This window comes from Scyliorhinus torazame, chromosome 29 (genome assembly GCF_047496885.1).
Source record: "Scyliorhinus torazame isolate Kashiwa2021f chromosome 29, sScyTor2.1, whole genome shotgun sequence".
Taxonomy (NCBI): domain Eukaryota; kingdom Metazoa; phylum Chordata; class Chondrichthyes; order Carcharhiniformes; family Scyliorhinidae; genus Scyliorhinus; species Scyliorhinus torazame.
In genome coordinates this window covers 20,301,795-20,325,951 of record NC_092735.1, presented here as the reverse complement: position 1 = coordinate 20,325,951, position 24,157 = coordinate 20,301,795, and the positions used below count along the sequence as shown (strand labels likewise).

Below are 24,157 nucleotides of genomic sequence, written 5' to 3'. Positions count from 1 at the left end.
TCCACAACTCTTTGGAAGGTTCTTTTGTGTCTCACTTGGAGGTCCGGGGGCTCGTGGGGTTGAGTATCGATCTTCTATCATCTATACATACCATATGCATATCTCCTCACTTTCCCAAAAGAAGGTTCGGCATGTTTTAAAGAAGATTATGAATATTCACTTTATGAATATGATTCAATTTAAGGTGTCCGGAAAGGTGTTGGAGACCAGAATCCGAATGCACAATTCAGGAGGGGAAAGGAGGGACAATGGGCAACGTTAATAAAAATTAACGTCGCTTGTTTTCAATTTCCCCATCCAGGTCCTCCCTCGACAACCCTCAAGATGACAACTTTATGTTTGGACACAATTTTACCACAGCAGGAAGAGTGATGAGGAGAGACGGCCGGCATGGTGACATAGCGGTTAGCACTGCTGCCTCATGGAGCCAGGGACCCGGGTTCGATTCCAGCCTTGGGTGATTGTCCAAAGATGTGCAAGTTAGGTGGATTGATCGTGCTAAAATTCCCCGTATTGTCTAAAGGTTAGGTGGGGATACAGGGATAGGGCGGGGGGAGTGGGTCAATGCTCTTTCAGAGGGTCGGTGCAAACCCTATGGGCCGAATGGCCTCCTTCTGCACTGTAGGGATTCTAGGAGTAAGGACAGGTAATTAAAATTGTGCACGTGTGTGTGTGGGAAAGAGGACTTTTCACTTCCGTCCCAATTTGACCAAGTGCAATTTTAAATTACTTTAAAATTGTAATGTCAGGTATCCAGGACGGCTAACCCAGCTAGTGGGGTCCTTCTCTAAATACGGTCAGGCTCTGGTTAGGCCACTATTTTCTACTCTGTGATTTTGAACCAAGGCCTGGACCATTAGAGGTGTAATGTTGGCTCCCTCATCAGGCCTCACCTGCCGGGAGTTGGATTGAGGTCCAGAGGAGGCAGAGCATGATAACCCTCTCTCTGAAGCGGGAATGTCCCCCCAGGTCCTGCTTGCACACCTTGGGCCTACCTTACTCCCGACTTCTTCTCCCTCCGATCGCGATCAGTTCTGGACGCTGCCCCGAAACCCCACCTCCCCAACCCAAACCCCAGCTCTCACCACATAACTGATGGCCGAGGTCCATGTCCGTGGCCTACCTGCGTGCCCAAAAGCCTGCTCCCGGCAGCGACTGCTGTGGGTACGAACGGAACTCATCTTTTCAATATTTAAATGAGGTGGCCAGAGTTCAATGCTCTCCAGGGCCCCATGAGATTGTCACTCACCCCCTAGCCCCTTGCACAGAAAGATCCCATCGCATGAGAATCGAGACCCGAGAGTCCAGAGCAGTGAGTGTCAGCCTACTTGAGGGGCAGCAGGGAAAATAAAAAAAAGGGTACAACTTTGTCATCACCTGACATACGCAAGCACAAACCTCAAGGCAAATGGATGACAATCCTGGCCTGAAATCTATCCTTTCTGTCATAATATACACCAGTATATCATGGTGCAGACACACACTGATGGGCACACAGTGGGACCAATCAACATACACAACACCGCAGCCAATCACCAGTGAGAGCACATGCAGTATAAAGACAGGGGGCATCTGTCTGTGATCTACTGTCTGTGCTGTACTGTCTGTGCGGAGTCTGCACATCCTCCCCGTGTCGGCGTGGGTTTCCTCCGGGTGCTCCGGTTTCCTCCCACAGTCCAAAGATGTGCAGGTTAGGTGGATTGGCCATGCTAAATTGCCCTTAGTGTCGGGTGGGGTTACTGGGTTACAGGGATAGGGTGGACCTTGGGTAGGGTGCTCTTTCCAAGAGCCGGTGCAGACTCGATGGGCCGAATGGCCTCCTCCTGCACTGTAAATTCAATGAAATTCTATCAGAGTTCCCGCTCATTCGAGTTGCAGCTAGCTAGGAGGACAGAGCTCACAGCCTGTAACACAGACATTCACCATGTGCTGAGTGCATCAACTGGTTAGGACTAGGCAAAGGTCTTTAGTTGAAGCTAGTATCATATCAACCCACAGTCTGAGTATGTTTAAACAGTTAATGATTCAATAAAATAGTGTTGCACTATTTCAAGTGTTGGTGACCTGTATGTGATCCAGAACACCCAACACAACACTTTTCTCCCAAACCTATTACCATGACAACGGAACAGGGGAAAGTCAGGAGCCACACCTGTGGTTTAGAGATCGGACCCCAAAGCCGGCGGCCAAAGAAGAGCAGTCAAAAAGATTATAACACAACTTCTAATCGTTACAGGACGAGGTGTGACGCTGGCTGGGCTCAGGGGAAGGCCTCACCCCCCCCCCCCCGTCTCTCAGTCAGAACAGGAAGGTGGGCAGCAACAGTGCACGAGTCAGGCCACAGGAATAGCTGCGGCGGCAAGCAGATAGGCCACCCGTTTCCTCGTCACGCACTTTCCTTTCAAGGCTGCTGTCTGCACCACAAGAGCAGCATTTCCTCAGACAAGCCTTTCATTTGATCAGCTGCAGGAGCGGAACAGAAACAAGAGGTTTTCGAGCCCCTCCCCCCCGCCCCTGCCCCCGCCCCCGCCCTCCGCCTGCCAACCCTGGGGGGGGGGGGGAAATCGCTCACTGCAATTCAAAAAATAAAGAACGCGGAGCTGATCCTGTTAACACTTTTTGTCAGGGTCCCCCCCTCTCGCTTACAATGTGACAAACACAAGGCTTGTTCCACATGAATACACGGCGCTGTGTAAATTTTAACCAGCTGACAAGGGCCTATTCTGCGCCGAGAGGGGCAGCTGGGCTGGCCCAGTTAGTTCGGCAAAGGTTTCCGCCCCTCAGGCCGCTCCGCTTCTTCCCTGCATTCTTTCACCCTCTTCCCCGGCAACGGGATTTGGGCCTCAGGAACTGGGTTGCGACAGGCACCAGCAGAAACGGGCCGGAGAGGCCACTGGTGGACAGGAGAGTTCGCAACATCAGCTTTGCGACCCTCTCTCCAAATAAGCAAGATGGGACCGTAAAGGACTTGGAAAGAAAGGATGGAGGTACTTAGAACACCCGACAAAACCGCAGGACATCCCCAAGTGCTTTGGAAGTACCAAATCCGTGTAATTTTGGAACCAAATTACGCACTGCAAACACAAGTGTTTTTAGGCTTTAAATCATCGGGTTTTACAGCACAGAAAGAGGCCCTTCGGCCTACCGCAACTGCACTGGCCATCAGGCACCAATCTAGTCTAATCCCAGTTTCCAGTACTTGGTCTGCAGTCTCGTGTGCTGTGGCGTTTCAATCGCTCATCTAAATGCTTCCTAAATACCATGAGGATTCCCGCCTCTACCACCCTTTCAGGCAGCGAGTTCCAGACTCCCACCCCCCTCTGGGTGAAGATGGTTGTCCTTTGGTTTCTCTCCTTTGAACAGGGAAGGATGATGGGGTGGTTTGGAGGGAGTGGGGGGGGGGGAGGAGGGGTTGCTGGCTTGATGGAGGTTTTAAAATTGTGACGCATGGTGTAGACAAGGCAAAAATGGTTCAACCTGTGTGGCAGCCCAAAACTAGAAGCCATGAGTAGAAGTTAAATCCAATGAAGAATTCACGACAACTTTCTTTTAAAAAATAAATTTAGAGTACCCAGTTCATTTTTTTCCAATTAAGGGGCAATTTAGCGCGTCCAATCCACCTAGCCTGCACATCTTTGGGTTGTGGGGGCGAAATCCATGCAGGCACGGGGAGAATGTGCAAACTCCACACGGACAGTGACCCAGGGCCGGGATTGAACCTGGGACCTCGGCGCCGTGAGGCAGCAGTGCTAACCACTGTGCCCCCCTGCCGCCTGCGACAACTTTCTTTACGTACGAATGTACGAAATAGGAGAGATAGGCCATTCGGTCCCTCGAGCCCGGTCCGCCATTCTATACGTTATTGGCTGATATGTTTGTGTTTCGAATTCCACATTTCCACCTACCCCCGATGACCTTTGATCCTTTCATCCCCTTGCCCAACAAGAATCTATCTCCCTCCTCAGAAAGATTCAGTGACCGACCGCCCCCCCCACCCCCCCAACTCCCCTACAACCTCCTGAGGCAGAGAGTTTCAATGTCGCCCAACCCTTTGAGAGAAAAAGATCCTCCTCATCTCTGTCCTGAAAGGGCGACCCCTAATTTTAAAACAAGGCCTCCCCCACGAGTTCTGGACTCCCCTACATTCGGAAACATCCTTCACACGTGTCGAGACCCATTCAGGGTTTTATCGACTTCAATTAAGTCACCCCCTCACTCGCTAAACTCCAATGGAAATTAGCCCAATCTGTCCAACCTTTCCTCATAAGACAACCCAGCTCATTCCAACTATCAATCCAATAAACCTCCTCTGAACCGCCTCCAACGTATTTACAACCTTCCTTAAACAAGGAGACCAAAACGGCACTCAGTATTCGCGATGTGATCTCACCCACAGAGGGGCAAGAATTCGGAATTTCCCACGAACAAGGGATCGAGATGGATATGCCAGATGCACAGAAGGAAGGAATAGGATGTGGCCACAGGGCAAGTTAAAGAGTAGGGTTGTCAACAGCGATTCAATGTCTTCCCGGAATTTAATCACATCACCTGCCATTAGTCAACAGACCCAACCTTGTGACGTGCTGCCTTCCTCTCCTAACTGGAAAGCAAAGTGACTCTTCACCCAGTCGACCATCAGCCACTCAGCCTTCATTTCCCACTTTTAATATTTTTATATCTGCCACGGAGGAAAGTTCAAAGAAAATAACAAAACTTTAAGGTCCCAATGATATTTTTCTGCAGGGTCGCAGTGTCCAGGAGGTTGATCCTCAACCGGCACCTGCAGTTCGGAGAACATAGAACATAGAAAATACAGCACAGAACAGGCCCTTCGGCCCACGATGTTGTGCCGAACCTTTGTCCTAGATTAATCATAGATTATCATTGAATTTACAGTGCAGAAGGAGGCCATTCGGCCCTTTGAGTCTGCACCGGCTCTTGGAAAGAGCACCCTACCCAAACTCAACACCTCCACCCAACACCAAGGGCAATTTGGACATTAAGGGCAATTTATCATTGGCCAATTCACCTAACCCGCACATCTTTGGACTGTGGGAGGAAACCGGAGCACCCGGAGGAAACCCACGCAGACACGGGGAGGACGTGCAGACTCCGCACAGACAATGACCCAATCCGGAATCGAACCTGGGACCATGGAGCTGTGAAGCAATTGTGCTATGCACAATGCTACCGTGCTGCCCTTAAGAACAAATAAATCTACACTATATCATTTTACCGTAATCCATGTACCTATCCAATAGCTGCTTGAAGGTCCCTAATGTTTCCGACTCAACTACTTCCACAGGCAGTGCATTCCATGCCCCCACTACTCTCTGGGTAAAGAACCTACCTCTGATATCCCTCCTATATCTTCCACCTTTCACCTTAAATTTATGTCCCCTTGTAATGGTGTGTTCCACCCGGGGAAAAAGTCTCTGACTGTCTACTCTATCTATTCCCCTGATCATCTTATAAACCTCTATCAAGTCGCCCCTCATCCTTCTCCGCTCTAATGAGAAAAGGCCTAGCACCCTCAACCTTTCCTCGTAAGACCTACTCTCCATTCCAGGCAACATCCTGGTAAATCTTCTTTGCACCTTTTCCAGAGCTTCCACATCCTTCCTAAAATGAGGCGACCAGAACTGTACACAGTACTCCAAATGTGGCCTTACCAAAGTTTTGTACAGCTGCATCATCACCTCACAGCTCTTAAATTCAATCCCTCTGTTAATGAACGCGAGCACACCATAGGCCTTCTTCACAGCTCTATCCACTTGAGTGGCAACTTTCAAAGATGTATGAACATAGACCCCAAGATCTCTCTGCTCCTCCACATTGCCAAGAACTCTACCGTTAACCCTGTATTCCGCATTCATATTTGTCCTTCCAAAATGGACAACCTCACACTTTTCAGGGTTAAACTCCATCTGCCACTTCTCAGCCCAGCTCTGCATCCTATCTATGTCTCTTTGCAGCCGACAACAGCCCTCCTTACTATCCACAACTCCACCAATCTTTGTATCGTCTGCAAATTTACTGACCCACCCTTCAACGCCCTCATCCAGGGAGTTGAAAAACAGGACTATTTTTATTGGGTTTGGTGAGGAACGCCCCACCAAGGGCCACTTACCTTCATTTGCTGCAAGGACGCGGTCAGTGCGCCATTTTTAAATACCACCCTCATCCCGCGATCCCCCACCGCAGTCTCCGGAACAACCCCCTCAACACCCCAACTTAACTGTTCGGGGGTCTTTGAACCCCCCCCCCCACCCCACCTCATAAGGGCAAGCACCCCCGGGCCCGATCCCCGCCAGGGGAACCTGGCACCTGGTTACCTTGGCATTGCCAGCCTGGCAGTGCCCCTGCCAGCCTGGCGGTTCCAGCCGAACACCCTGGCACTACCAGGGTGGCACTGCCAGGTGGTAGCCGGAGTGCCAGGTTACTGTGCTGCCCAGAGCCTGACTACCCAGGGGGCCTCCAATGGCCTGGGAGACCCCACCCCAGCTGCCATTACACCTGATCCACGTATGTGTGGACCATGCTAAACAGAGTGATGGCGAGGTCTCCCCGCGGTCTTTTGTTCCCGGGCCTCGGAAGAATCCGGCGGCAACATATTTGATTAAGTGAGCTTGAATATGTACATCTGGATCCTGCCCAGTGTCGGTGAGGTCCAAAGTGGAGACATTCAGGGCGTCGCAAATCTCATGAGATGCCTCTCGCCAGATTTAACAGCCTTGTCACGTCACCGAGTCGGGTGGGCCGAGGCCATTCGATCGCACCCCGAGTCTGACAAGATAAACGCCATTCCAACCTTCCTCTCTACTCATAATTAGCAGTCTTTGAGGTCCAATTAAACTCCATGCGAGGGGTGCACATCCTGTGTTGACAGCCTGGTGAAGAGGTCGGCGTCATGTGACCTTGGCCTCTGGCTTGTTGAACAGGTAATATTGGCTTGCTGAACAGTATAGATCAGTCTATCTGACGAGCAGTCACACAGGTCAAACACTTAGCCCTGTCTGCACTGCTTCTCTTCCAAGTTCTGAGCCATCGTCAGATTTTCCTCGTGTGCCCATCTCACCTTGAGAAGTTGACACCACCGGGAAAGTGAATTCTACAACATCAGCCCGCTGACCTCCAGGACTACCTGGCTGGACTTTGCTGCTGGACCCTGGAACCCACGTGATCTAATATTTATTTTCTCTGTGGTCTCTGAACTGCAAATGCTTCTTTTCTCTATCCAGTCTTTATTGTCCGAGTGTGGAGGTGACATTGCGAACCCTTTTTCTGTGTTGAGTGCGTCAAATAAACTAACCCTCTGAGTTCATCTTACCTCAACTTTGCTGTGGGGTTATTGATGGAAAATTGGATCACACAAAAAACAAACGGGGGTTTGGGAAGTACATTTACAAATCACAACGCCATTTGGTTTACGGATTGGTGGCAGGCGGAGGAATAAGTGCTGCTTAAATAAACACCTCTCCTTTCCATAACAAAGGTTCCAAGTGGATCTGCCTCCACCATACTCTCAGGCAGAGCATTCCAGACCCGAACCGCTCGCTGCGTGAAAAAATATTTCCTCATATCACTATTGCTTCTTTCATCCTTTAAATCTGCGTGCTCTCACTCGCGATCAATTCTTCGGTTATAAGGAAATTTGCCGTCCTTAACCGGTTTGGCCTACATGTGACTTCAGATCCAACAGCGATGTGGCTGACTCTTAACTGCACCTCTGAAATGGCCACCGACCCTCCCAGTTCAAGGGCAACAATTGCTAGACCTCACCAGCCAAGCCCACAGCCCACATAAAAGAATAAATTAATAATATAGCCACTCCAGGCGCCTCACAGGGGCACTGCAAAAAGAGTGACACCAGCTACTTAAGGAGATATTAGGGCAAACGACTTGGTAAAAATAGGTTCTGTGGGGATTCTTGAAGGAGGAGTGAGAGTGAGAGTCAGAAAGGCTTGGGGAAGGAATCCCGGAGCCTGAGGCCTAGGCCGCTGAGGGAAAAGCCAAAAATGGTGGAGCTATTGAAATCAGGGATGCTACAGAACCAGAATTAGACAAGAACAGATTTGGCAGAGAGTTGTGAGGCTGATGTGGATGGCAGAGAACAAGGGGGGGGGGGGGGGGGGGGGGGGGGGGTGAGGTGAGGGGGCGAGGCCACGAAGGGATTAGAAGGCAAGGGTAAGAATTTGAAAATCGAGGTGTTGCACCGGGAGCCCATGGCAGCCAGTGAGGAGGGCAGCGATGGGCAGACGGGATCTGCCGCGGGTTAGGTCGGGGGGGTGCAGAGTTTTGAAAGGCCTCAAATTGACGGCGGGAAGAACATGGGAGGCTGGACGTTTATGTTAGAATAGTCAAGCTGGGCGAACAATAATCTCCAGCCTGAGGCAGGCACCAAGGGCGGCAGGGTGAAGTGAGCGACTGAGTCACTATTGGAAAGAGAAGTGGTTTGGCCGTTTTACGTTGACGTGGCAAACAGGAAACCAGGGCTGGTTTCTGTACCCTGCACGTTTCCTGTTTCAGAGTGACATTATACATCTACTGCTTAAATTGTACAATTGGCTTCAAACACCACAATCTAACAGTGGACTGGGTGAGGGGAAATTCGGCCTTTAAATAACCCTACCCTGGAAGCCTCACTTCTGCTTCTCGCTCAGTGTGCATACTCCTGATTTTTTTTTTTTTAATGGTTTCCAAACAGTAAAAACAAAGAAAATGCACGGTTCTGTTCACCGTTTCAAAATAAGGTGTCGCTCATTTAAGATGGAGATGAGGAGATACCTTTACTCTCAGAGGATCGTGAGTCAGCGTAAAGATGGGGGAAGCAGAGGGCCGGGTCCTCCGTTTCCCCCGCTGTGCGTTTCCCGGCATTGCGGCGTGATTCTGTCTTCCTGCCACTTGCCAACGGGATTTCCCATTGAAGCCATCCCACGCTGCCAGGAAACCTACGGACAGGGGGGTGCGCAGCCGGGGGGGGAACGCTGAATCGCAACGGCCGGAGAATTCTGACCAGAGTCTGGAAAAGGTGGAATGAGCATTCGGGGAGTCGACAAAGCCCAAGGGATGCCAGGGAGAGGTGTGGCTCGTTGGGTGTTTTGGGGGAAAACAGAACTCCAGGAGATAGGGATCTGGCGGGCAAAGGAAGAATTTCATAGAATTTACAGTGCAGAAGGAGGCCATTCGGCCCATCGAGTCTGCGTGGGGTGGGTAGCATGGTAGCACAGTGGTTAGCACTGTTGCTTCACAGCTCCAGAGTCCTAGGTTCGATTCCTGGCTTGGGTCACTGTCTGTGCGGAGTCTGCATGTTCTCCCCGTCTCTGCGTGGGTTTCCTCCGGGCGCTCCAGTTTCTTCCCACAGGCCCCGAACGACGTGCTTGTTAGGTGAATTGGACATTCTGAATTCTCCCTCTGTGTACCCGAACAGGTGCCGGAGTGTGGCGACTAAGGGCTTTTTACAGTAACTTCATTGCGGTGTTAATGTAAGCCTACTTGTGGCAATAAAGATTATTATTATAACTGCAGAGACTGGCCGGTAATCCAGTTTCGAAGGAGAGCGAGCGCTCTCCTAGCTGGGGGCCGGTGTCGATTAAACAAAGCGCGGAGACGCCCAGCAGGAGGAGATCATCAATTCACTTGACACCGGACATCTGTTTTCTGTCAGTGGGCAGCCTTTGTCGTAAACGCTCGGCACGGCCCCATCCCCACCCCCGCCATGGAGTGTGCTCGTCCAGTCCCCAGCTCGCCACACGCCCAGCATTGGTGTTAACTCAACTCAGGCCCCTTGCCAGACAGCTGGGCCCACCAGCCTCATCTCTCAGGCCCATTGTAGCCATTGTCAGATGGTTTAACTGCAGTTCCTTCCACACTTAATAAGCTGAAATCCCTCCTGAAGGAGCACCATTCATCAGAGTAAAATGTCCTTTAGAAATCACGCCTCTGAGAAACAATGGCTGGATCCTCACTGAGCCGGTTAATGCACAATTGTGAATCATTTTCCACTGATTTTTCTTCACTCTGCTCATTTTCACTTTTCCTATTACCCTTTCTGTGCTCCTGGAATGTAGGAGGAGGAGGTGAGGATCCAAAATACAGTCACAAAATAACATCTTAAAAAATGATCCCCCCCCGAATCCGTGTGTTGAATGTTAGATGAGATTAAGCCTGACCCAAGGTCAGTACATCCCAGTTGGTTAGAATATTGCTGCAGAGAGAGAGACATTGGGCGGGGTCAGACTAAATGGGAACTATGTCCCATAGCGAGCGCGTTTTGACACGTGCTTCCCGGCGCTCATAGCGCCGAGAAACACAACGCTATCTAATGAGGCTCCGGTTAGATACGGGGTCTCTGCGGGTAACACACAGCCAAGGCCGCACTTAGTCCCATTCCCTGCGCGACGGAGCCTGGCTCGCCTAAACTCCTCGGTGCAGGGGCAGATCGGGACGCCATTTTTGAATTGTGGGCGGCATCACATTTTGGCAAATCTGCATATTCGAGCGAGACAGCTTTAATGTGCAGTTTCCTGAGGTAACCAAGGTGTTGCGTTCCCGGACCCCCAAACCCCCCCGCCCCCAATGCCCCAACTCACTGTAAGGGGGTCCCTAGGCTGGAGGGCAAAGAGGTTGCCGCCCAGCTCATTCGGAGTTGCAGCCTGATATTTGGGTCATCCGAGAGAGTGAGAGAGAGAGACAGTGGGTGTCATCATCTTTAGGTACCATCTTGGCTACTTATGAAACTTGCAAACTAAAAAGTGGCCCATCAGTTTGCCATCAGCAGGCCACCTCCAGTCAGCTGGGTTAGTTTCCCCACACCTCAGGGAGCCTGCAGGAATTAGATAATTCCAGTCAGCCTCAAACATTAGGCCTCATTAGGTCAATTCCTCACCTCCATTTGTCCACCTTACTGCCTCTGGGTGTATATCCCTTGTGGTAGTCACCACTGTTTGGATAATTGTATCAAGGCTGACATCGCCATGGCCGCGATGCACGCGGTCGACACGACACTCCCCTTTCAGGTCAAGAGCGATGCATCGGACATCGCTCTGGCCGCCACCCTCAACCAGGCAGGCAGACCCGTGGCATTCTTTTCCCGCACCCTCCATGCCTCCGAAATTTGACACTCATCTGTCGAAAAGGAGGCCCAAGCCATTGTAGAAGCTGTGCGGCTTTGGAGGCATTACCTGGCCGGCAGGAGATTCACTCTCCTCACTGACCAACAGTCGGTTGCCTTCATGTTTAATAATGCACAGCGGGACAAGATCAAACATGATAAAACCTTAAGGTGGAGGATCGAGCTCTCGACCGACAATTACAAGATTTTGTATCGCCCCGGTAAGCTCAACGAGCCCCCCGATGCCCTATCCCGAGGTACATGTACCAGCGCACAAGTGGACTGACTCCGGGCCCTACATGATGGTCTCTGTCACCCAAGGGTCACCTGGTTCTTTCACTTCATAGAGGCCCGCAACCTGCCCTACTCCATTGCGGAGGTCAGGGTGTCACCAGAGACTGCCAGGTCTGCGCGGAGTCCAAACCGCACTTCTACCGGCCAGACCAAGCGCACCTGGTGAAGGCCTCCCGCCCCTTTGAGCTCCTCAGCATGGACTTCAAAGGGCCCCGCCCCTCCACCGACTGAAACACGCACTTCCTGAATGTGGTCGATGAGTACTCCAGATTCCCCTTTGCCGTCCCATGCCCCGATATGACGTCTGCCACGGTCATTAAAGCACTCAACACCATCTTCGCCCTGTTTGGTTTCCCCGCTTACGTCCACAGCGACCGGGGATCCTCCTTTATGAGTGATGAACTGCGTCAGTTCCTTCTCAGCAAGGGCATTGCCTCAAGCAGGGCGACCAGCTACAACCCCCGGGGAAACGGGCAGGTGGAGAGGGAGAGTGGGACGGTCTGGAAGGCCGTCCTACAGGCCCTGCGGTCTAAAAATCTCCCGGTCTCCCGTTGGCAGGAGGTCCTCCCCGACGCATTCTACTCCATCCGATCGCTACTTTGCACTGCGACTAATGAAATCCCTCACAAATGTCTCCTTGCCTTCCCCAGGAAGTCCACCTCCGGGGTTTCGCTCCCAACGTGGCTGGCAGCTCCAGGACCCGTCCTCCTCCGCAAACACGTGCGGCTCCACAAGGCGGACCTGTTGGTCGAAAGGGTACAGCTGCTGCATGCAAACCCGCAGTACGCCTACATGGCGTACCCCGACGGCCGCCAGGACACAGTCTCCCTCAGGGACCTGGCACCAGCTGGATCCCCACCCATGGCCCTACCACCGGGACCAAGGCGCTCACAGCGGAGAATCAAGGCACCCGACCGGCTAAATTTGTAAATTTTCACCAGACTGTAAACCTTAAATTCTCACATACCTGTAAATAGTTTTCCACCACCCCCGCTGGACTCTTTTTTTAAACAAGGGGTGAATGTGGTAGTCACCACTGTTTGTATAATACTTGTATTAGAGGTAATACGGTAAGGCTCCTGTACTACAGGTACGGGGGTAGATCCCCGTATAATTGTGTGTGCACCCCGAGCTACTACCATTTCTGGAGACAACACATCTCTGCTTAAGAAAGCCTCGATTACTCTCTACTCGCATCTCGTCGTAATTGATCGTGCATCATCCCTTCCAAATGGAATGGTCACCTCCGCTCTACCCTCTTCCTTGCTTCCGCTCTACCCCCAATCATGGGCCTTATCCTTTGTTGCCAGGGGAGATGGTGTCATTGTGGTATTGTCACTGGGCTAGTAATCCAGAGGCACAGGGTAATCATAGAATCATAGAATACCTACAGTGCAGAAAGAGGCCATTCGGCCCTTGAGTCTACACTGACCCTCTGAAAGAGCATCTACCTAGGCCCCCGTCCCCACCCTATCCCCGTAACACAGTAAATCCACCTAACCTTAGGACACTAAGCGGCAATTTAGCATGGTCAATCCACCAAACCTGCACATCTTTGGGTTGTGGAGGTGAGACCCACACAGACACAGGGAGAATGTGCAGTCTCAGTAATGATGATCATGAAACTATCATTTATTGTGACTAAAACTGATCTAATGTCCTTTAGGGAAGGAAATCTGCCATCCATACCTGGTCTGGTCAACATGTGAGACCAGACCTACAGCAATGAGTTTCCATAGAATCCTGGCAGTGCAGAAGAAGACCATTCGGCCCATCGAGTGTGCACCGACCCTCTGAAAGAGCACCCTAGCTACGCCCACAACCCCCGCCCTAACCCCGTAACCCCACCTAACCTGCACATCTCAGGACACTAAGGGGCAATCTTAGCATGGCCAAGCCACCCAAACCTGCGCATCTTTGGACTGTGAGATAAAACCGGAGCACCCGGAGGAAACTCACGCAGACACAGGGAGAATGTACAGACTCCGCATAGACAGTCGCCCTAGGCTGGGATTAAATCCGGGTGCCGGGAGGCAACAGTGCTAACCACTGTGCAGCACTTAACTGCCCTCTGAAACGGCCTAGCAGTTCAAGGGCAATTCGGGATGGGTAACCAATTCCTGGCTGCCAGCTACCCACAAATCTCATAGAAGAATAAAGAGAAAATAATCTCCCGAGGGAAAGGCACCTTGAAGACAAAGACGAAGACGATGGAAAATTGGCACAACTATTCTTCCCAAATTAATGGGCTCAAGAATGACCCGAACAAGGCTCACACAGAATGGGAACATTAGTGTTTATGGTCCTCATAATCCTCCTCTCGCCCCCCTTCATCTCGCCCCATCAGCAGATCCTTCCAGCACTTTGTGCATCATTTAACGTAAATCACCTTAAACCCATCCACACTATTCATCTCAACTACACCATGAGGTAACAAGCTCCACATTCTAATTACTCTCTGGATAAATAAGTTCGCCCTGAACTCTGTGGTCGATTTAGTGGTCGCTAACTTTTCTTTATTCTTAATTATTTACGGGATCTGGGTCTCGCTAGCTAAGCCAACATTTATTGCCCATTCCTAATTGCCCTTCAGAAGAAGCCTTCCTGAACCGCTGCAGACCACGTGGTGTAGATACACCCACTGTGCTGTTAGGAAGAGAATTCCAGGATTTTGACCCAGCAGAAGTGAAGGAACGGCCGATATATTTCCAAGTCGGGGTGGTGAGCGGCTCGGAGGGGAATGCCCTGGTGGTGGCGTTCCCAGGTATCTGCTGTCCTTGTCTTTCCATAGCCTCCATTTTGGGATTTTCTCACTTGAGACCAGAGTTATTTGTCTATTTATTTATTTTCTTTCGTATTTTTGGAATTGTAGTTGTATAAGTTAACCTAAGGTTTAAGACATGGCAGGAGATCCCAGACCCGTGTCATGCTCCTCGTGTGCGATGTGGGAGCTCAGGGACATGTCCACTGTCCCTGGCTTCTTCACGTGCAAGACGTGTGTCCAGTTGCAGCTCCTGTTAGACCGCTTGACGGCTCTGGAGCTGTGGATGGACTCACTTTGGAGCATCCGCGATGCTGAGGAGGTCGTGGATAGCACGTTTAGCGAGTTGGTCACACCGCAGGTGAAAGGTACTGAGGGAGATAGAAAATGGGTGACCAAAAGACAGAGCAAGAGTAGGAAGGCAGTGCAGGTGTCCTCTGCGGTCATCTCCCTGCAAAACAGATATACTGCTTTGGATACTGTTGAGGGAGATGGCTCACCAGGGGAAGGCAGCAGCAGCCAGGTTCATGGCACCGTGGCTGGCTCTGCTGCGCAGCTGGGCAGGAAGAAGAATGGCAGGGCTATAGTGATAGGGGACTCAATTGTAAGGGGAATAGACAGGCGGTTCTGCGGACGCAATCGAGACTCCAGGATGGTATGTTGCCCCCCTGGTGCAAGGATCAAGGATGTCTCGGAGTGGCTGCAGGACATTCTGGGGGGTCGGGGAGGGGGGGGGGGTGAACAGCCAGCTGTCGTGGTGCACATAGGCACCAACGATATAGGTAAAAAACGGGACGAGTTCCTGCAAGCTGAATTCAGGGAGATAGGAGTGAAACTAAAAAGTAGGACCTCAAAGGTAGTAATCTCAGGATTGCTACCAGTGCCACGAGCTAGTCAGAGTAGGAATGTCAGGATAGATAGGGGGCAGGATTCGCCGACCCCGTGCCGGGCCGCGAGAATCGCGCCACGCAGCCTCGACACCAGCACGCGATTCTCCGCAGAGCGTAGAATCGGCACCATTGGCACCGGCGTGATTGGCGCGGTGCCGGTCGCGGGCCGCTCTACACGGCCGGCCCACCGATTCTCCGGCCCGGATGGGCCGAGCGGCCGTAATAAAAGAGCCGAGTCCCGCCGGCGCCGTTCTAACCGGCGGGACCTTGGCATGTAAGGGTCGGGTGGCGGTCTTTGGGGGGGGGGGGGGGGGGAGGGAGGGGGGAGGTCCGACCCCGGGGTGGGAGCCTCCGATGTGGCCTGGCCCGCGATCGGGGCCCACCGATCCGCAGGTCGGCCTCTGTGGCTGGAGGCCTCCTTTCCTACGCGCAGGCCGCTGTAGACCTGCGCCATGTTGCGTCGGGGCCGGCGCGTTGAAGGAGGCCTCTGCGCATGCGCGCGTTGGCGCCCGTGCCACTTCGCATGTCCTCATTGGCGCCTGCGCAACTGCGCCTGCGCGAATCCCGTGGCGCAGTTTGCACCGGGATCTGGAGCTGGAGCGGCACGAACCGCTCCAGCGCCGTACTGGCTCCCTGGAGGGGCCAGAATTAGTCGTGGGAGCGGCCCGTTCACGCCGTCGTAAAACACAATGGCGTTTACGACGGCATGGACACTCTGCCACGGGATTGGAGAATCCCGCCCAGGATGAATGCGTGACTCGAAAGATGGTGCAAGAGGGAGGGATTCAAATTCCTGGGGCATTGGAACCGGTTCTGGGGGAGTTGAGACCAGTACAAACCGGACGGTCTGCAGCTGGGCAGGACTGGAATCGATGTCCTGGGGGGGTGGGGGGGGGGTTTGCTAGAGCTGTTGGGGAGAGTATAAACTAATGTGGCAGGGGGGTGGGATCCGATGTAGGAAGTCGGAGGGAAGTAAAACGGGGCCAGAAACAAAAAGCAGTAAGGGGGAAAGTGTAAGGCAGAGAAGCCATAGTCAAAAATCAAAAAGGGCCACAGTACAGGGTAGAGTGACTGAGGAGAGTGTGAAAAGGGAGGTGGCCAATGCAGGATTGAGGGTGATATACCTAAATGCACGCAGTATGCGGAACAAGGTAAATGAGCTTGTTGCGCACATTGAAATTGGCCGGTACGATGTTGTGGGCATCACAGAGACGTGGCTGCAAGGGGGTCAGGGCTGGGATCTAAATATACAAGGATATGTATCCTATCAAAAGGACAGGCAGATGGGCAAAAGGGGCGGGGTTGCTTGTTAGTAACGAATGCAGTTAAATCGATAGCAAGGAGCGATATAGGATCAGAAGGCATAGTATCTCTGTGGGTAGAGTTGAGGAATCGCAAAGGTACAAAGACCCTGATGGGAGTTATGTACAGGCCCCCTAGCAGTAGTCAAAATGTGGGGCAGAAAATAAATCAGGAGATAGAAAGGTTTGAAGGTGGTTAAATCACCTGGACCAGATGGACTATACCCCAGGGTCCGAAAGAGATAGCTGAGGAAATTACGGAGGCATTGGTGATGATCTTTCAGGAATCACTGGAGGCAGGAAGGGTCCCAGAGGACTGGAAGATGGCGAATGTAACACTACTGTTTAAGAAGGGAGGGAGGCAGAAGACAGGAAATTATAGGCCGGTTAGCCTGACTTCGGTCATTGGTAAGATTTTAGAGTCTGTTATTAAAGATGAGATCGCGAAGTACTTGGAAGTGCATGGTAAAATAGGACTGAGTCAGCACGGCTTTGTCAAAGGGAGGTCGTGTCTGACAAATCTGTTAGAGTTCTTTGAGGAGGTAACAAGGAAGTTAGACAAAGGAGAATCAGTGGACGTGATTTATTTAGATTTCCAGAAGGCCTTTGACAAGGTGCCGCATAGGTGCCTGTTAAATAAGTTAAGAGATCATGGTATTCAGGGTAAGATCCTGGCATGGATAGAGGATTGGCTGACTGGCAGAACGCAAAGAGTGGGGATAAAGGGGTCGTTTTCAGGATGGCAGCCGGTGACTAGTGGTGTGCCTCAGGGGTCTATGCTGGAACCACAACTTTTTACAATATAAATTAATGATCTGGAAGGAGGAACTGAAGGCACTGTTGCTTAGTTTGCAGATGATACAAAGATCTGTAGAGGGACAGGTAGTATTGATGAAGCAAGGGGGCTGCAGAAAGACTTGGACAAGCTAGGAGAGTGGGCAATGAAGTGGCCAATGAAATACAATGTGGAAAAGTGTGAGGTTATGCACTTTGGAAGGAGGATTCTAGGCATAGACTATTTTCTAAATGGGGAAATGCTTCGGAAAGCAGAAGCACAAAGGGACTTGGGAGTCCTTGTTCACGATTCTCTTAAGGTTAATGTGCAGGTTCAGTTGGCAGTTCGGAAGGCAAATGCAATGTTAGCATTCATGTCAAGAGGGCTGGAATACAAGACCAGGGATGTACTTCTGAGGCTGTATAAGGCTCTGGTCAGACCCCATTTGGAGTATTGTGAGCAGTTTTGGACCCCATATCTAACAAAGGATGTGCTGGCCTTGGAAAGGGTCTAGAGGAGGTTCACAAGAATGATCCCTGGAATGAAGAACTTGTCGTATGAGGAACGTTTGAGGACTCGGTCTGTACTCGTTCGGGTTTAGAAGGATGAGAGGGTATCTTATTGAAACGTACAAGATACTGCGAGGCCTGGATAGAGTGGACGTGAAGAGGATGTTTCCACTTGTAGGAAAAACTAGAACCAGAGGACACCATCTCAGATTAAAGGGATGATCCTTTAAAACAGATGAGGAGGAATTTTTTTCAGCCAGAGGGTGGTGAATCTGTGGAACTCTGCCGCAGAAGGCTGTGGAGGGCAAATCTCTGAGTGTCTTTAAGACAGAGACAGATAGGTTCTTGATCAATAAGGGGATCAGGGGATCTGGGGAGAAGGCAGGAGAATGGGGATGAGGAAAATATCAGCCATGATTGAATGGCGGAGCAGACTCGATGGGCCGAGTGGCCTAATTCTGCTCCTGTGTCTTATGGTCTTAAGATCCAGGATGGAACAGAGGAAGGCACGGACACGGAGGAGTTACAGAGAGGACAAGCCAAAGCATTGTCCAAGACATATATTGGCGAGCCAGCCTTTAAAGGTAGGCGAAAGATGGAAGTGTGTAGAGATTTAGGGAAATTAAATTTCATGTGTGCAGGTGAAAGGTTGGGTCCCAGCAAAGCAGCACTGTCTCTGAGGGACCCAAACTCAGCCTTTTGAACTCAAAGAGTTTTGAGTCAGTGGTCATTCTGCTCAGACTCTCATAGAATCCCTAATGTGCAGAAGGAAGCCATTCGGCCCATCGAGTCTGCCTGACCCTCTGAAAGAGGCTTAGGGGCTGGTTTAGCACAGGGCTAAATAGCTGGCCTTTAAAGCAGACCAGCAGCACGGTTCAATTCCCGTACCCGCCTCCCCGAACAGGTGTCAGAATGTGGTGACTAGGGGCTTTTCACAGTAACTTCATTTGAAGCCTACTTGTGACAATAAGCGATTTTCATTTCATTTCAAGAGCTCCTCACTCGCCGCGCCCCACGCCCCACCGCCCCCCCCCCCCCCCCCCCCCCACCCCCCCCCCCCCCGCTATCCTCGTAACCCCACCTAACTTGCAATTCTTTGGATTCTAAGGGCAATTTTAAGAATGGCCATTCATCTAATCTGCATACCTTTGGACACTAAGGGACCAATTCAACACGGCCAATCCTAACTTGCACATCTTTGACTGTGGGAGGAAACCGGAGCGCCCTCCGGATGGAACCCACGCAGACACGGGGAGAATGTGCAAACTCCACACAGACAGTCGCCCGAGCCGGAATCGAACCCGGGGTCCCGCGGGCTGTGAGGCAGCAGTGCTAACCATTGTGCCACCGTGCCTGCCTCCGCTGCTTTGTTCCTGCCAAGGTTGCCAACTCCGAGTGGGTGCACTCCTCAAGGTTTCATGAGATGAACCCCCGTCTCCGATTGCTGTACCCCGTGGTAGCCACCGTTGGTCGCTCAACTCATCCTCCTTCCCTGCTCATGTCCAATTGTCGCCCCCCCCCCCCCCCCCCCCACCCCCCCCCCCGGTCATAATGGATATTTGCAAAGCGTTACGAGAGAAAATGTGGGGCGGGATTCTCCGCTGGCGGATTCTCCATTGCTCCGGCAGGGCACCCACGCCCGGGGATTTCCCGACAGCGTGGGGCTGCCCACAATGGGAAACCCCAGCGAGTCGGAGAATCCCGCTGCCTGGCAGGGGAGCGCCGCACCGGAAAACTGGGGCGGCGCGACGGAGAATCCCGCCCGCGAAGTAACCAACAATTTATTCAACATGCCCCCAAATGATTTTCAGTTGCTCACTGCATAATCACTGCAGGATAGGGCAGCAAGGTGGCGCAGTGGGTTAGCCCTGCTGCCTCACCGGCGCCGAGGTCCCAGGTTCGATCCCGGCTCTGATTCACTGTCCGTGTGGAGTTTGCACATTCTCCCCGTGTTTGCGTGGGTTTCGCTCCCACAATCCAAAGATGTGCAGCGTAGGTGGATTGGCCACGATAAAGTGCCCCTTAATTGGAAAAAATGAATTGGGTACATTAAATTTATAAAAAATTAAAATAAAATAAAATAATCACTGCAGGATTCCTTGGAGACTCCCGGGGCAATCCTGGCCCACGAAGGACACGAGTCACCATCGTGGCTCTCACAATCTCCCTTTTTGCTCTCTGCTTCAACTTAAAGAGCAACAGCCTCGATTGTCAGAAAGTGAGATTGAGTGTGGAGAAGCGAGGGTGGGAGATTGCAGGAATCACTGTCTGAATCTCGTTTCCCCCAGGATCCATTCAGACAAAGTGAAAGCTTTGGAAGGCATCAAGCAATCTTGGAATGTCCCACAAAGGGGATGATTCCAGTCACTGGATGTGTGAGTCATCAGCTGTTCTGGCTGCACATCTGAGAGATGTTTGAGGATCTGGAAACAAGGGGGAAATAAAAAACACAGTGAAACTGGAAAACTCTGGGAACAGTTTTTCTTGGAAGTCGGGGGCAGTTTTTGAAGACACGGGAAGACCACACCGAGTTGTAACATAAGAAACAACGGTTTATTAGAAAGTTTAAGGTACACTGCTCCTGGTGGTACTCCAACCAGATTGGAGATGGCCAGTTCTGAACTTGCCAACCATATATGCAACGTTAAGTGAGCTTCCCAAGCCCCCATCCCCCTCCCCCCCCTTAGCGGGGAAGCCCATATTCCAACAAGGGACACGGGGAATACAATCGTTCCACCCTGTAAGTCCCGTGCGGATGCAGGTTACGACAGTCAACATGTAGCAGCTAGCCATGATTGTCCACGAAAACAACTACATTGATCATTGATTGTATAGGACTTTCGTGAGGTGTCCTGTGAGAGTACCTTTAAGAAATGGGTGTTTATAAATGGGTGTGTATATAAATATCTGTAGTGAGAGTACCTTTAAGAAATGGGTGTTTATAAATGCAGTGATGTCAGAGAGTGGGTGGAGCTGGGTGTCAGCTTTTTACTTTCGTTTTCGGCTGTTTGCTGCAGGATGTGTTTTAGTTTCGTTTTCAGAGCTGGATAGCTGCAGTCACAGCCAGAAGGTGTATGAATCTCTCTCTCTAATCTAAAGACTGGAAATCGATCCTGGTGATTAAAACAAATAACAGTCATGGCTTTTACCTGATGTGCTTCTGGTAAAAGGTGTTTTAAGTCTTATGGATGTTAAAACGAAAGCTTAAAAGATTACTTAGTGTTGTATTCTTACGGGGTTGTATTTGAATTAATGGTTGCTAAGATGTTCACTGTATGTTTTAAAAAGATTAATTTGAGTTCATAGAATAAACATTGTTTTGCTTTAAAAAATACTTTTCCATTTCTGCTGTACCACACCTGTAGAGTGGGCCGTGTGCTCCCCATACCACAATCTATTAAAAGTTGTGGGTCAGGTGAACTCCATGATACACTTTAGGGTTCTCTAACCCTGGCCCATAACAGAGGCCACACCTGGAGTAGTGTGTGCAGTTTTGCTGTCCTTATCCGAGGAAGGATGTTCTTGCTAAGGAGGGAGTGCAGCGAAGGTTTACCAGGCCGATTCCTGGGATGGCGGGACTGTCATATGGGGAGAGACTAAACCGGTTATGATCATATTCATTGGAATTTAGAAGAGTGAGAGGGGATCTCATAGAAACTTAGAAAATTCTAACAGGATTAGACGGTAGATTCAGGAAGAATGTTCCTGATGGTGGGGGAGTCCAGAACTAGGGGTCATAGTTTGAGGATACGGGGTAAACCTTTCAGGACTCAGGTGAGGAGAATATTCTTCACCCAGAGAGCAGTGAATCTGTGGAATCCGCTACCACACAAAGTAGTTGAGGCCAAAACATTGGGTAATTTCAAGAAGGAATTAGACGTAGCTCCCGGGGCTAAAGGGATCAGGAATATGGGGGGGGGGAGAAGGCGGGATCAGGGCATTGAACTCGATGATCAGCCATGGTCATAATGAATGGTGGAGAGGGCTTGAAGGGCCGAATGGCCTCCTCCTGCTTCAATTTTCTATGTTTCTATGTATAACCTTCCCCGGTCTGGCCTCTACAAAGCCAGGAGGAAGTGGAACTGGGCGGGGGGAGAGGGGGGGGGGGGGGAGAGAAATATCCATTTTCTCTTTGTCGACATATTTCGTACCAGCACCGGGAGGAAGCGGTGCGACCACATTCAGCAGCTGCACAAACCAGGAAACCAGTGTATCTATGCCCGCCCACCGCCCCCGCACCCACCCCCCCTCCCCTCCCCCCAACCAGTGTAAAGCAGTCTTGCGTTTCTTCGATCATCTATACTGGTTTCCACATTTAGACCACAGGGACTGGGGGATTTTATAACCCACACACCCCACAGTGAACTAGGCAGCGTAACGCACACTTGTCTGGACCAGGGCAGCTCCGACAGCACTCTCGGAGCTCAACACCATCCAGGACAAAGCAGCCCACTTAACCGGCACCCCATCCACCACCTGAAACGTTGACGTCCTCCTCCACGGGGACATCGTGGCAGCCGCGTGTGCCACCGACACAATACCATACACTGCAGCGACTGACCAAGGTTCCTTCAACAGCACCTCCCAAAACCCCATAACCCCCCACCCACCTGGGCAGAGAGGGGCAGCAGAGGCATGGGGGCACCACACCACCACACACCTACACACACACACACACCGACACACACACACCGACACACACACCGACACACACACACCTACACACACACACCTACACACACACACACACACACACACTGTCCTGGATTGGAAATACATCCTGTACCTTTCTTCATAGCCCCTGGGTCAAAACCCCTGAACTCACTTCTGAACGTTGTGGGGCCCACAGGGACCGCAGCGGTTCAAGGAGCCAGCCCACTTCCTCAAGGAGGATCACAGATGAGCACAAAATGGCAGCATTGTAAGTTGTGCCCACGTCCTGGGACGGAATACTAAACAAGGCAGTTAAAATGGAGCGAGGGATGGGCTGGGTCACCCCTTACCCTACACCATTCTTCACTCAAGAAAGCCTTTGACAAGGTGCCACACAAAAGGTTGCTGCATAAGATAAAGATGCATGGCATTAAGAGTAAAGTCGCAGCATGGATAGAGGATTAGTTAATTAATGAAAGCAAAGAGTGGGGATTAATGGTGTTTCTCTGGTTGGCAATCAGTAGCTAGTGGTGTCCCTCAGGGATCAGTGTTGGGCCCCACAATTGTTCACAATTTACATAGATGATTTGGAGTTGGGGACCAAGGGCAATGTGTCCAAGTTTGCAGACGACACTAAGATAAGTGGTAAAGCAAAAAGTGCAGAGGATACTGGAAGTCTGCAGAGGGATTTGGATAGGCTAAGTGAATGGGCTAGGGTCTGGCAGATGGAATACAATGTTGACAAATGTGAGGTTATCCATTTTGGTAGGAATAACAGCAAAAGGGTTATTTAAATAAAATATTAAAACATGCTGCTGTGCAGAGAGACCTGGGTGTGCTAGTGCATGAGTCGCAAACAGTTGGTTTACAGGTGCAACAGGTGATTAAGAAGGGCAAATGAATTTTGTCCTTCATTGCTAGAGGGATGGAGTTTAAGACTAGGGAGGTTATGCTGCAATTGTATAAGGTGTTAGTGAGACCACAATTGGAGGATTGTGTTCGGTTTTGGTCTCCTTACCTGAGAAAGGACGTACTGGCGCTGAATGGTGTGCAGAGGAGATTCACTAGGTTAATCCCAGAGCTGAAGGGGTTGGATTACGAGGAGAGGTTGAGTAGACTGGGACTGTACTCATTGGAATTTAGAAGGATGAGGGGGGGATCTGATAGAAACATATAAAATTATGAAGGGAATAGATAGGATAGATGTGGGCAGGTTGTTTCCACTGGCGGGTGAAAGCGGAACTTGGGGGCATAGCCTCAAAATAAGGGGAAGTAGATTTAGGACTGAGTTTAGAGGAACCTCTTCACCCAAAGGGTTGTGTATCTATGGAATCCCTTGCCCAGTGAAGCAGTAGAGGCTCCTTCATTAAATGTTTTAAGATAAAGATAGATAGTTTTTTGAAGAATAAAGGGATTAAGGGTTATGGTGTTCGGGCCGGAAAGTGGAGCTGAGTCCACAAAAGATCAGCCATGATCTCATTGAATGGTGGAGCAGGCTCGAGGGGCCAGATGCCTACTCCTGCTCCTAGTCCTTATGTTCAATCTAACTCATGCCAGTACTAGAGTAGAGTGAATATGTCGATTGAGCTCAGATGATGTCACCAGGGCCTAAGTCTGCCATTTTAGTCAGAGGCCTGAGCTGAAGTTGACTTAACTGAAGTTGCCAGGCCCAAACCTGCCAGGAATGGGGAGGGAGGGACAGGTTGCGCGTGGAAAAGTGAGTTTTTAATCATCCCGGGTCACTTTTCGATCCTAACCCCCAGCTTGTTCATGGATTGTCCATTAGACCTTCCACACACTCCTTCCCTTCTCCAAAGGAACCTCGCAGGAGCCCCGCACGGAAACAGCTCGTAGCCATTGC

At 51.0% G+C, this 24,157-nt stretch overlaps 1 protein-coding gene across 1 annotated transcript in view; it reads right to left on the bottom strand.

The window, feature by feature from the left end:
• Positions 1-24,157, bottom strand: part of LOC140403920 (beta-1,3-N-acetylglucosaminyltransferase lunatic fringe-like) — a 64,079-nt gene that overhangs the window by 18,169 nt on the left and 21,753 nt on the right. The window lies entirely within an intron of this gene.